The sequence below is a fragment of the Halichondria panicea genome, chromosome 3 (genome assembly GCF_963675165.1).
Source record: "Halichondria panicea chromosome 3, odHalPani1.1, whole genome shotgun sequence".
NCBI classification, from domain to species: Eukaryota; Metazoa; Porifera; class Demospongiae; order Suberitida; family Halichondriidae; genus Halichondria; species Halichondria panicea.
This window is the reverse complement of record NC_087379.1, coordinates 6,442,696-6,455,081: the sequence shown is the minus strand read 5'-3', so window position 1 is coordinate 6,455,081 and position 12,386 is coordinate 6,442,696.

Genomic DNA, 12,386 nt, shown 5'->3' with positions numbered 1-12,386 from the left:
AGCATTAAGCACGTAAGTGTTTGGGGGGGAACCTTATTCAGCCCCCTACCAGTAATCACATCGTAAACTGAACTGTTTAAAACCATCATTCCATTCCTCTCATTTTATTTATTTACGCTTCACATGTATAATTATTTAAGGGGCTTCCTCCCCCCATGAAAAAAAAAATAAGCAAGTAGGTCACGCATGCGCGATATATGGGGCCACGCTCGTGCGCCTCCGTAACCGAGGTAGGCCGCAGTTAGGATGCTTCCTCACTACATATAATTTTGTCCATATACATGCATGGTACGGGTTTCACAAAAGGTAATCGTATCTAGTTGGGTCGTCGCCCGGTTTCCGTGAAACGAAGGTGCTTCCCACAACACATACATCGCACACAACAAACAAAATAATTGGTTTTGTAATAGCTTACACTTATTCGTAAAAGTGTATGTAATAACATGTGAAAAGTAACTTATGAATCCGGGAATATAGAGTATAATTATTACAATAATGACAGGTGGTCTAATTAAAGCTAGGTCCCTTAAATTGCACAACTGAAGTTGTATTCCATACATGGGTGGCCGCATTAAACAAAGTAGGAATACTAAGTGCATTAGAGGAATAAATCAAAACATCCAATTACATGTATGTGAGTTTGATCTGAGGTTACCCTAGTTCTGTTAATCAGAATCAAGCAGTCCAAACCATTGATGTCTGCAGCGCTGGTAATAGTCCAAGTATGGGCCTAGCCTCTATCTAATAGTGATAGCGAACCAAGTTTGAGTCACAAGGTATTGTATCACTTCTGTCTAGGAGCTGTCCCAGCGAACACCACCCACCCACCTTGCAGCTCGTGCTACATGTATACCTTTTCCAGTTCTTGGATGTATTTATCTTGGGGGATTCTAGATTGGTGTACTCCAGAGCAATGTATGCCAGTTCTTTCATTTGTTGCTGGTGCCATGCATGGTTCCACGTAGAAGGTTTAACACTTCCATGGCTTTGGAGGACGTTCTAAGACGTGGTTATTCCAGGATAATTTGTAGTGAATGATCACACCGTACGTCTCCACCCAATTAAGTTGGTTGTTGTTGATGCAGGAGCCCTGTGGCACCCTGAAGGAACATTGTCCCAATCAGATGTGACCACATCGCACAGGACCCACTTCTTTCCTGTAATGATAATGATATGCACTTGTCCGGCCGTAGATGAAGGTCCAAGTCAAAGCAACAATCATCAATTCTAGAAAGTGCTATTCTATGATCTTGGACGGTTGATATATACGTAATGATAGAAATCATCAGCAAAACCTTTCACCTTATGCTCTAAAGAGGTATAATACTTATTAGAAAGAGTGCTATTTTTTTGTTTTATTTGTGGAGGTTTAGTAGATTTTATAAGAAATTTTTTTGATGACTTTTGGCGTACACCTAATTGATAGATCTTAGATCAATTGATTCTGATTGCGCATCCGAGTATAACATTTTTTGCTATACCATGTGAATTGTATGAAGACACCGTACACTTGTACCAACCAGGTTTTTCCTCAGAATCATTCTCATTCAATTCCACATAGATTGATGTACCTGGACTAGGAAGATGTTCTGTATCAGCAATTGGGATCTTAAAAAAGAAACCAGGACACTAAAGATTATTAGCTAGTTGAATGATTGGATTGAATGACAACAGAAAAATGATTGGGGACATGATGTCTCCTTGAAATACCCCTCGAGAGATAGGGTTGACCACACTTTTGTACTAACGAATGCATTTAGTTGACTATACGCATTCCTTATGTAACTTCTAACTGATGGAATTTTGACATGTTGTAGAATGTCCGCAATTAGATTTTGAGCAACTGAACCAAAGGCATTCTTTAAGTCTAAAAATGATAATATTATGTTAAGTGGCAAATATTTGATGTTCTACAATTGATGTTAATAAAAATATGCTCCGTGATGGTGCCATTTATTCCTCTTAAAAATCCTTTTTGTATCGAAGAGTCAACGATTGCATTAGCTAAGCAGAATTTTTCCATACGATAAGCTAAGATTTTATGAAATAGCTTACCCACTACACTTGAGCAATTGGTCTAAAGTTACCTGGATTTGAAGTATCACCTTTCTTGTGAACACCAGATTGGTGTAGCTTCATTAGTATCTAGTAATATTTTTGAGAATAAAGTAGCTAAAAAGTAATGACAAGACGGTAGTTGTTTTAGCATTGCATAAGAAATAGCATCCTCACCAGGTGATGAAGTGGAAGAACATTTCTTCAAAATTGACTTAATTGCAAACGGTGTAACAGGTGACTCATCAAAATCCTCAACAACAGTAGGTGTATATAGGCATGCAATCATAAACCCAATAGGGAAGAGATAGGTAAGTACAATGACTGCTTGAAAATGAATCTTAAATGCTTTTGATTCTGAAAAAGATGGAGTTATATTTACAGAATCAGCAGATTTTGCATTAATGCCTTCTCCTGTCTTTTTGTTGATAAACTTTGAAGTGATTGAGTAGCTAGTTTTTTTACCTTGTTGTGCAATCTGACAGAATGAAGAAATGCTCTTGTATCCAAGTGAATGTTTTTTCTTGCATTGTTCTTAGCAACTGAAAGTTTTTGAAAGTTTTACTAGCTTACTATCATGATGTGTTGAGATATTACCTGATTGCACTTATAAATGAGACCTATAATGGGGTATAAATGATCATAAACAACTGATGTGAAAGATATAGCTGCTTCTGTGGATTTGAAGGTAACAAATCACTTATTGGTGATAACATACGCTTAACTTCTGAGTCAATAGTCTCCCAGTCTGAATCCTTGACAGTTGGTCGTCGTTTTCCAGTAGAGGGAGGGGCTGAATTAACAGGACGAACGTCTTCCGCAAGTTGCGAGGAGGGAGGGGTTGAATTAGATGCCATCTTGATTATTACTTTCTAGAGTCACTATTAGTAAAACCAGTAGGTTTTACATAGGATTGGCAGTGGGTTTGCCCGTGTTTAGCAATATTTCAATTATTTTGACTCATGTTCAAACTGTTCTATCTCTGCAGGGAAAGGCCACATCAAGAAACTGGCTGAACAGATAGTTTATTTAGCCTTTTCTCTCTTTGTATCTCTCATTTCATAATCCATAAACATTTTAATGAATGAATATTTTCATTTTAAAAATTGCACTATTTCGACGTTTCACCGCTCTTTGTCTGACTGACTAAGTAAGTGAGTAAGTAAGTAAGTAAGTTTCTTGCCAAGCATTTACTCCAAGTACAGCCATCTCCAGGACATTCTGCACAGGGTTTCCAAACGACTACAACCTGGATTACAAAGCGCTTCTTCAGATTTGCGATTGCTTCCACGAGGCAGATGACCTCTCAGTCTCTATTTCTCTTACCTAGACAATTCCGCCATCTTTAATGACTCAGCAATTGCGTTGTGGCCAATAATAATAGATAGGCGTGGCTAATCAACCGTGCGCCTAAAATCAGTGCAGCAGAGCTTTTCCAGAGCTAGCCTCGACTCCAGCCCCTTGGAATCGAGGCTATTCCAGAGCCTGAGGTGTTCCTTTTCTTCACACTGTTCAGCTCTAGCTCCCTTTCTCTGACAGGCATGCTATATGCACTGGCTAGATATCATGCTCTTAATTAAAATGGCTGTCATTTAATACTGATTCGCAAATTTAACATAGGGTCTAATTATCAAGCAATAAATTATTACTCATTATACTATAATTATTAGTCCAGAGATATTCGAGAAGATATCTGATTAGTCCTGTCTTCTCTTCTTGTACTGCCTCTTGACGTTCCACTTATGCATGTCATGATACGTAAACTGTACTGAAAAAGAAAGGGAATCCGACTAGAAAAACATTTGCAATGTGAAAAATTGCTAGGATTGGCCAGGGGAACCACAAAAAAGCGTGGGAACAAGAAATCAGACGAGAGCATAACTCCAATCCGTTACAACGTCATGAACATGTACAATACATAGTATATTAAATAATAGACTGTGTTCCAGATCCACCTATCAGCTTCCATCCACCACATCATTCCATGCAGTCACCAGTACGGTCCGTGCATGTTACTACGCATGGATGGACTGTGTGTACCTGTGCTCAACACTGCATGTATTAGGAACATCAATTCATCACAAATCATCATAATTATGTGCCCCACATTCTAAAATGGATGTATAATAAATATATATAGGGATTGGTCATCACTCCACCAGTAAAAATTGCGTGGCATATTGGCTGGGAAAACATGGGAAAACTACCAGTATACATGTGATTGACGTTGTAACGGATTGGAGTTATGCTCTCGTCTGATTTCTTGTTCCCACGCTTTTTTGTGGTTCCCCTGGCCAATCCTAGCAATTTTTCACATTGCAAATGTTTTTCTAGTCGGTAGTATTAGAAATCGCCAAATGTGCATGCAACATGAAATTCTGGAGCACAGATCTCAGACTTTTTCAACCAGTTGCAAGGAAGCAGCCTCACCCCCTCTCACTCTCGTGCAGTCTGGGTAGGCATTGTGTAACATCTATACAGTATACAATCCTTTTGTTGATTAGAACGAGTTTTTTGTATTAACTTTTTCGTATTTAGTATTCACTCATTAATATGAAGTTCAAAGGTCAAATTGTAAAAAGCTAAAAAAATATCGCCTCCAGCGAGGCGGGAGGGGGATGCTGTACCCACCCTCGTACGGGGCTTTGCCCCTTTCTACTACCGTATATCTTCTAATTTATCGGACAGCAAAAAATAATTATTTTGGAAATTGTCCGGGTATAATTGGAACAGATTTTTATAGAGCATGCAAAGTGTCCGGAATAATTAGATCAAGCAAGCAGCTGCATGCGAGCTAGCTAAGTTTAATAGAACAGTGTGCGACTGAATAGTTGCACTAGCTATCTAAAACTAGCTCTCAAAGCTATTTAACTGCAGCACTCTAAGTCTTACTTGCCGTCTATGAATGAAACTCAACTTTTCAAGGGTATTGTCCGGATATTTAGAACAAATGTAATATTAAAGCACTGGAGTGTCCGTTGTATTAGAACAACGAAAATTGCCCAAAAGAGTGTCCGGGTAATTAGAAGTGTCCGATAAATTAGAAGATATACGGTATAACCCCCCTTCATTTTTCCTGGATCCTCCCCTGCATGAAGATCTATAGCTACTATAATTTACTGCTCAATCATGGTTCTGGTCTAGATAGCTAACTCGACTTGATATAGGTCTAATTTGTATTGTCGCAGTGCATGATAGACTTAACACGCAAACTAATTGGTAGCACTAGGTGTGCATGGTCTTGAACCTTGGCCTGCGCTTTGCATGCCATTTTCTTTTTCCCTTGCTCAGCACCCCTCTGCCTTCTTTTCTAGACCCCCCCCCCCCTATATAACAGCTATAAGCATGCATAGCTCTAAAGTATATTAATATGGGCCACTGAATTTCTGTGGTAAATTTACCGTATTAAAGTATGGCTTCATTTAGACTTTATGTGGTTGACAAGTTTGCCAGCGACTCCTGCATGGAAAACACTGCTAGTTGGAACTGATCAGCTCTATATATAATTATGTGCTTTTTAAAACTAATGGTGTATTATATAATTGAGTGAACTATGAGAGCCAAACTCAAGACTTTTCATCAGTGATATTGTGTCATTGTCTAGACAACACAACATGTTGGTGATGTACCTGTTTTCACACTGTTTTCACACTGTTTTCACATTACACATGCAGGCTTTGAGTGAGGACGTGAGCTCTAGCTGGAGTAACACCAAAAGATGACAGCATGACTTACTTCTGAAGTATAATACATAGTTGCAGTGTAAAGACATATTTTTAGAGACACACTTTCCCCTAGCTTAGTTGCTCCTACTATTCTTTTTTAATTAACTGCTGTATAGCAACTGTATATGTATATATATGTTGCATATGAATAGCTGTAGTAGACATAATTTAATTTATGTAACCATGCAGAAGTTACATACGCTATTTAGAACCAAGTCAGTCACTAGCAAGACAGTCGCTGAGGTCTTTGTGCATGCATGCGCAGTAGCTGATATGTTCACTATTAATTTTAGTGAAGAAAGGAAGTTTTAGGTAGTAGCTAGTAAGACTATACTCCTTGCCGGACCAAGATCAGACATTATAACTTTCTCTGTATGGATCTGTTTGCCCCCTGAAAATGTATATGCAGGGAACAAGTAGTCCTATATCAGTATATGCTGAGAAAGGAAAACACAAGTCCAAGAAAGTTATCACACAGGCTAATTTTGCAGGTTACCTTAAGCTTGCCTTGGTTTTCTGAAACAAAGTACCTGATTGATAGCTGCTCTGTAGGAGTATGACCTACCATCCTTCGAGTTTCTGAAGTTGAGAAGTTTCTGCTACATCTAACATCAACGAATAGACAGAGTCCACTTCTTCATGTTCATTCTCTTGTCATGCTTTAATCATACTCATGCATTAGTTTATAACATTGTTGTTGTCAATAAAATGTTCATATACTATGTATTAAAATGAAAATACAATAAATTAATAAAGAATTGGCATAGAGCAAAGTGTAAACCTCAATTTGAGGCTGCGGGTGGGTGTATGTTCGAATGAAAACTCGCCGTTTGCGATTAAACGCCCAGTCCCCTAATAAGCCTAGACTTCTTGTAGAAAAGGGTGGGTGTATTTTCGCGAGGGTACGGTACAGACATTCAATAAATGTGGTTCAAGGAATCAACTGACACAAAGCACCTTTAACTGTTTGTAACCAGATAGTTAAAGCATACATAAGGTCAGAAATAAGTGGACCCAGTAACTATATACCTACTGGCTAACTACTACACAAAAAATAAACACAACAATTCTTTTCAAACAGCAGATCAACTGACACAAAGTTATTAATACAGCCATTTTCAGCTCCATAAATCAGCTACAACGCTCTAACTGGAACAATCAGACCTAGTTAAAGCCAATCACAGTGGTATCACTTCAGCTTTCGATCGTAGACTCTTGTGACAACAGATTCTTTGCTTGCCAGTAGCTCTTTGTTTTCTGGTAGCTGCGAGACAATCATCCTCCCAGCAAAACTCCGGATACTATCTGATATCACTGTAATCTATAGAGGCGTTTCATATCCATGTAATTTATAGTATCTATGTATTAGTTATTGCCCAGCCAGAGTGCAACATGTCATAATTATATTGCACTGGAGCAATATAATGCCCGAGTCATCAAGTGCAATATATGGCATGTTGCACGAGGGCGCCTGCAATAACTAACTTGTTGCCCAATGACGTTAAACTCGTCTGACTGGTCATATAAATCGTAATAAAAGACATGTGTTTTGAAGGAGTTTAGTGTATTCATTAGTTTTGCTGAATTCCATAGTAAATTTTTAGGTTTTCTTCCCACTAGTAGTAGCTGTTATAAAAGTAGTAGCCTATAAAAGGAACCAAAATGAGTTATAGGGTGGAATGGTGGGGCATAAGTCCCAAATGGATATCTCTTAAAGAAATCTACTGCATTTACACACAGTGCAAGTGCATATAATCCAGTGCATTATGCCATATAATGCAGTGCAATATAATTATGGTAGCCATGGCAGTGATGCAACATGCATGCCATATACTGAGCACTGGATTGCTTTGATCTGCCCACTCACTGGGCAACAAATACATGCATGGACGTACAAGTGTTTTGCAACTTCAACTCTTTGGGGGTTTTATTGTTTAGTTATTTTCCTTACATAATTAACATATCCCCCCCTACAGAAACGGTAGGTTGTGTCTGATGATCGATTTTGTTGTCCGTTCTTATCGTTTTATCAGACACTAACACATTTTCAGCTCTTGAAGACTTAGTAGTAATTATTTTTTGCATAATTATAATTATATGCAAAAATAATTATGTAATAATTATAGCATAGATGTAGGAGAGAGGGATTGGAAACGGAAGTAGATTTCAATGCACCTCACGTATGACCTCGATTAAACATCCGCGCCTCGCCTAATGATGGCTAATCTATTCCCCAGGAACTTCGCGGGTAACTGAGATTATTGCAAATCTAGGATTTTATGAGTTGTCACTAGTATTCTGTCAAGTTCTCCAGTATCCAGTGCAACTGTGCTTTATCATGTGGTATCACCCCAAGCCAAAGAAAATTAGTCATACATCAGCTGGTAGAATTTAGTGCTAGAAAAAAGTTGAATTAAAGAGCACCACTAAAGATCCCTTTTTTGGGAATACGCTAAGCGTTACAGAAATTTAAATTTAAGGCATACATTCCCTTATGATTGGTGATCACCCCGAGAGCATTAGTTTTGGATCAGGTGGATGTATAGCTTTTGTGTGCATGAATGTGTAGTCACCTATTTTTACCTCATAATTGTTATTGGCCCAGTAGTAGATTGTGGTGAAGGGCCTGTAGGCCCGAGATATTTATCTACTACAAATGCTGCATGTTTCATCTATATTTTATATAGCAATACCTCGCAAGCCGAAACTTACTGAGTACGCTGAAGAAAAGAAGACCAAAGAATACCCCTCCTCTCTACACCCCTACACGTCACCGCCCTCGTAAATGTTATCGGCTGTTCCGGCTATATATACACCCTTGTATACCTCACCAGCTTCTCTCCATCTATAAGACTGTCTGATTAGAGTGCTAAACTAATCATAATTATATATAGCTATAATAATCATTTTTATCGTGTAAGTTTTTGTTAATGTTGTTCGGTTTGATCCCACTCGTTTTACACTTAAAAAGCAACTGGCAGTGCTGTGGAGTGTTTTGCTGTCTCTCCAAGTGTATGTAATTATACTGAATGAATTGGAAATCGCTCACTAGCCTAGTATATAGAAACTTTGTACAATTGATTCATCAAAAGTGAAAACAACTATTAATTAAGAAAGTTACATGGTGTATTATGTATCTTGTCATGTGAATGATCATGGTTATTGACAAACTAGTGGACTTCTTGATGGTTTTCTTTTTCATTTAAGTTGGCAGCAAAAGAGAAGCCTCTGACAGTCACAAATACATTCACAATTTCAGGGAACTATTAAAGCATCCTCTGATGATTTTATATCTACTGTGAAACAAGTATATCCAATACACCACTAGCTCTGCACATTCTCCTTACTATTACCATGTACCAATGCACTGTTGATTGTGTCTCTTTCCCTCTTCTTTCACCGCTAATGCAATGAGTAGCTTAGTTTTCCTCATTTGAGGCAAGAAAAGAAGACAAGAAAGTGAGGCGCGGATGTTTTTTATCACTGCTTGTTTCCTTAGAATGAGTGTTTGAACATCCATTGAGTCTGAATATAGATGCCTTACTCTAGCTGAGACAAAGCCAAAGTGAAATACTTCAGTTTAGTGCTATCTCTGAAGACTGCATGGATGTGCATGCATGGATATTGCAGAAAAAATGGGCAGGGCTGCTTGATTTCAATTATAGGAGCCCTGCCTTCTTAACCAGGAAAAAATGGTAGCTACGCCCCTGGGCGTGGACAGGCCACGCCTACACATAGATACCTTGCAGGCCGTATTTTATAATCGGCCTAGATTCGAGGTTATGCTCTCGCCCGCTTTCTTATGTTTTCTCCTAGCCATTCGTAGAATTTTTCACATTGCAAGTGCATGGGTATTGTATATATAGCCAGTGAATGTATTATTATTCAATGTATATATAATTATATAGGCAGTGGCTGCACACAGAATGATGTGAGATTGGTCGGACCCAGCAATCTGCAGGGTCGTGTGGAGGTGTGCAATGTTGGAGAGTGGGGCACAGTCTGTGATGACGCCTGGGGACTCACTGACGCGCAAGTGGTGTGCAATCAGCTCAGATTTGGCAGAGGTATAACTATATTATACTTTATATTGACAGTCTATGAATCATAATCTACATGTATGTTCTTTTACAGCTCGACGTGTTGCGTTCTTTAGCTATTATGGTGTAGGAACAGGAGCTATTGTCCTTGACAACGTTGGCTGTACTGGCACTGAGACCAACTTGTTTGACTGTCCCCACAACGGAATCAACATCCACAACTGTAACCACTGGGATGCATGACACTGGAGTTTGGTGCTATGGTAAGATTCTGTGCTTTATAAGGAACAGTAATACAGGGCCGTAGATAGCTTAGGTTTGCAGGGGTGGCAAAATAACAGCTGAAAATGTTTACTAAAAAAAAAAAGATCAACTGTTTTTCAAGAGGATATGGCAACTTATAACTTGTTTTGTGGCACCAACTTAGCTATTCATGGAGCAACTAAAACAAGGTAGATTGTACTAAGAAGATGCTCCTGCTGCCCAGAGGCGTAGTAGACTCTGAATTTTACCTAAAAAAATATCACCACTTTTTCTCCGCAGTAAGCATGCGCATCAGATAGCCCTGCCCACATTTGCATTGGGCATGTGCAAATCAATGTTTCATAATACTTCTTGCAGATCTAGAATGCCAGGGGGGCAACTGCCCCCCTGCCCCCCGCTGTCTACGGCCCTATAATAGTGCAAGTATCTTATGTAAGATTGCTTACATGCGTATTTAAAGCTTAGCCCTAACACATTTGTTGCAGAACACAACATCTTGATTCTCATCATGATGGAGAAACAGCAAAGTTTTAAACCAATGTATTTGGCAAGACCACAGAACTGGTTTGGACTTTCCAAATGATCGCTTGGGGAACAACAAATTATTAATTAGATGGTGAGCTTTGGTCTGGAAGACTTGGAAGGGATACTCTCTCGCCATAGCAATGATAGCATGCAACACTTATAGACTAATAGTCTTGATCACTTTTATAGTTCTAGCATGCTTGCATGGATGTTTTGCACTGCAGAAGGACTCAAGCATGCATGTTTTGCACTGCAGAAGGGCTTCACTGCATTTTTTGTCCAATATGTGTTTACTGTAGTGACGACCATTGCCTATTTACCTCGGAAAAGTGGTCAGGTTGAAACCAGGAGCACATTACAGAAGGAGCGTCTAACTGTGCATGGGTTCGGAAATCACATCTCGTGTGCTTTCGTAAACGCCGCATTGCCTTATAAGAGTGTGTGTAAGTACTGTGTACATAAATTACAGACCGCGGTCAGCCTGTGAATATCATTATAAACGGATTTTGTATGTAGTGCAGCAGCAGGAGAGCTAGGTTGAGCCAGAAAGAGCTAAAATGAATAACTAGATCTTTGATGGATGTTAATATAGCCTCGATTCAAGGCCGATTTAATCGGCCTGGAATCGAGGCTAATGTTAATATACATCATGGAAGAGACTGTCATTGGTGAGGTACAGAAAGTTCTGTAAATAGGAGCATATCCAGTCACTTTGTACAGAGAAAGTTTGCTAGACTTAGACTAACACATACTAGGCGTTTTGTTTTTGCAGTAGGGAGTCTTACTGGGGTTTTTAGAAGAGAGAGTTTACTTCCAGGTCTATAGCTACCTAGCTAGCTGTAACTTTTCACTTTTATTGACCTATGCTTGGTAAAAGTGCACCGTCAGCTCAATTAGCACTCGCCCGCAGACCCACTTAGTGGTTTTGCATATAAGGTCATGCTTTGCAAACTTCCACGAGATGCGATTCCCGAGGTAAGACGCTCCTTCTGTAATGTGCTCCTGTTGAAACCAACCGGGGTGGTTCTCCATGTAACCAATCCTAGGAAACCTGACTAATCTGACTGGTGGCTACGGCCCTGAATGTGGTCTACCAATATTTTTTATATATTTTTTTGTGGTCTACCAATATTTTTCATATAGTATATACGATGGATCATAGGGGCTGGAGAAAAAAGGCTCATAGACAAACACACAACATCAGCATGCATGAACCAGTGCCGTCGTAACATCACACCATATATGGCTATAGCTCTGTAGCTAGTATAACAAAATGCTGATAGAACATTCACCCCGTGCGTTGCTCCATTGAATTAGTAGCAAATTCCTCAACCATTTGATTATTTTCTGTATAGGGACTGTCACCTGTGAGCATGGATGGTGCAGGTCTCCCAATTTATGCCATTGTTCTCATTGCGATTGGCTGTGTGGTCTTGGTTATGTCTGTGATTTTGGCAGCTAGTATCTTCCGCTACTACCGCCGAAAGTATAGTGTGAAGAAGGTCTATTTGTAAGTTATAATATTATATAGCCATATACATATCATGTCAAACCTTATTAAGTGATAATTTATACATGTACAATGCTGTAATTTGTATAGTAGCAGCCACGTTGTCCTTTCTCGTATATATTACATTAATTGTTCAATTGTATAGTATTTGCTCAATTGTAGTAAAGTAGAGCGTATTTTTTCTCTCAGCACTGAAGAGATTAACCCATCTGTGAACAACCCTACCTATAGGGGTCGTGGCAGAGAACCCTGTGTTTTCTATGGACA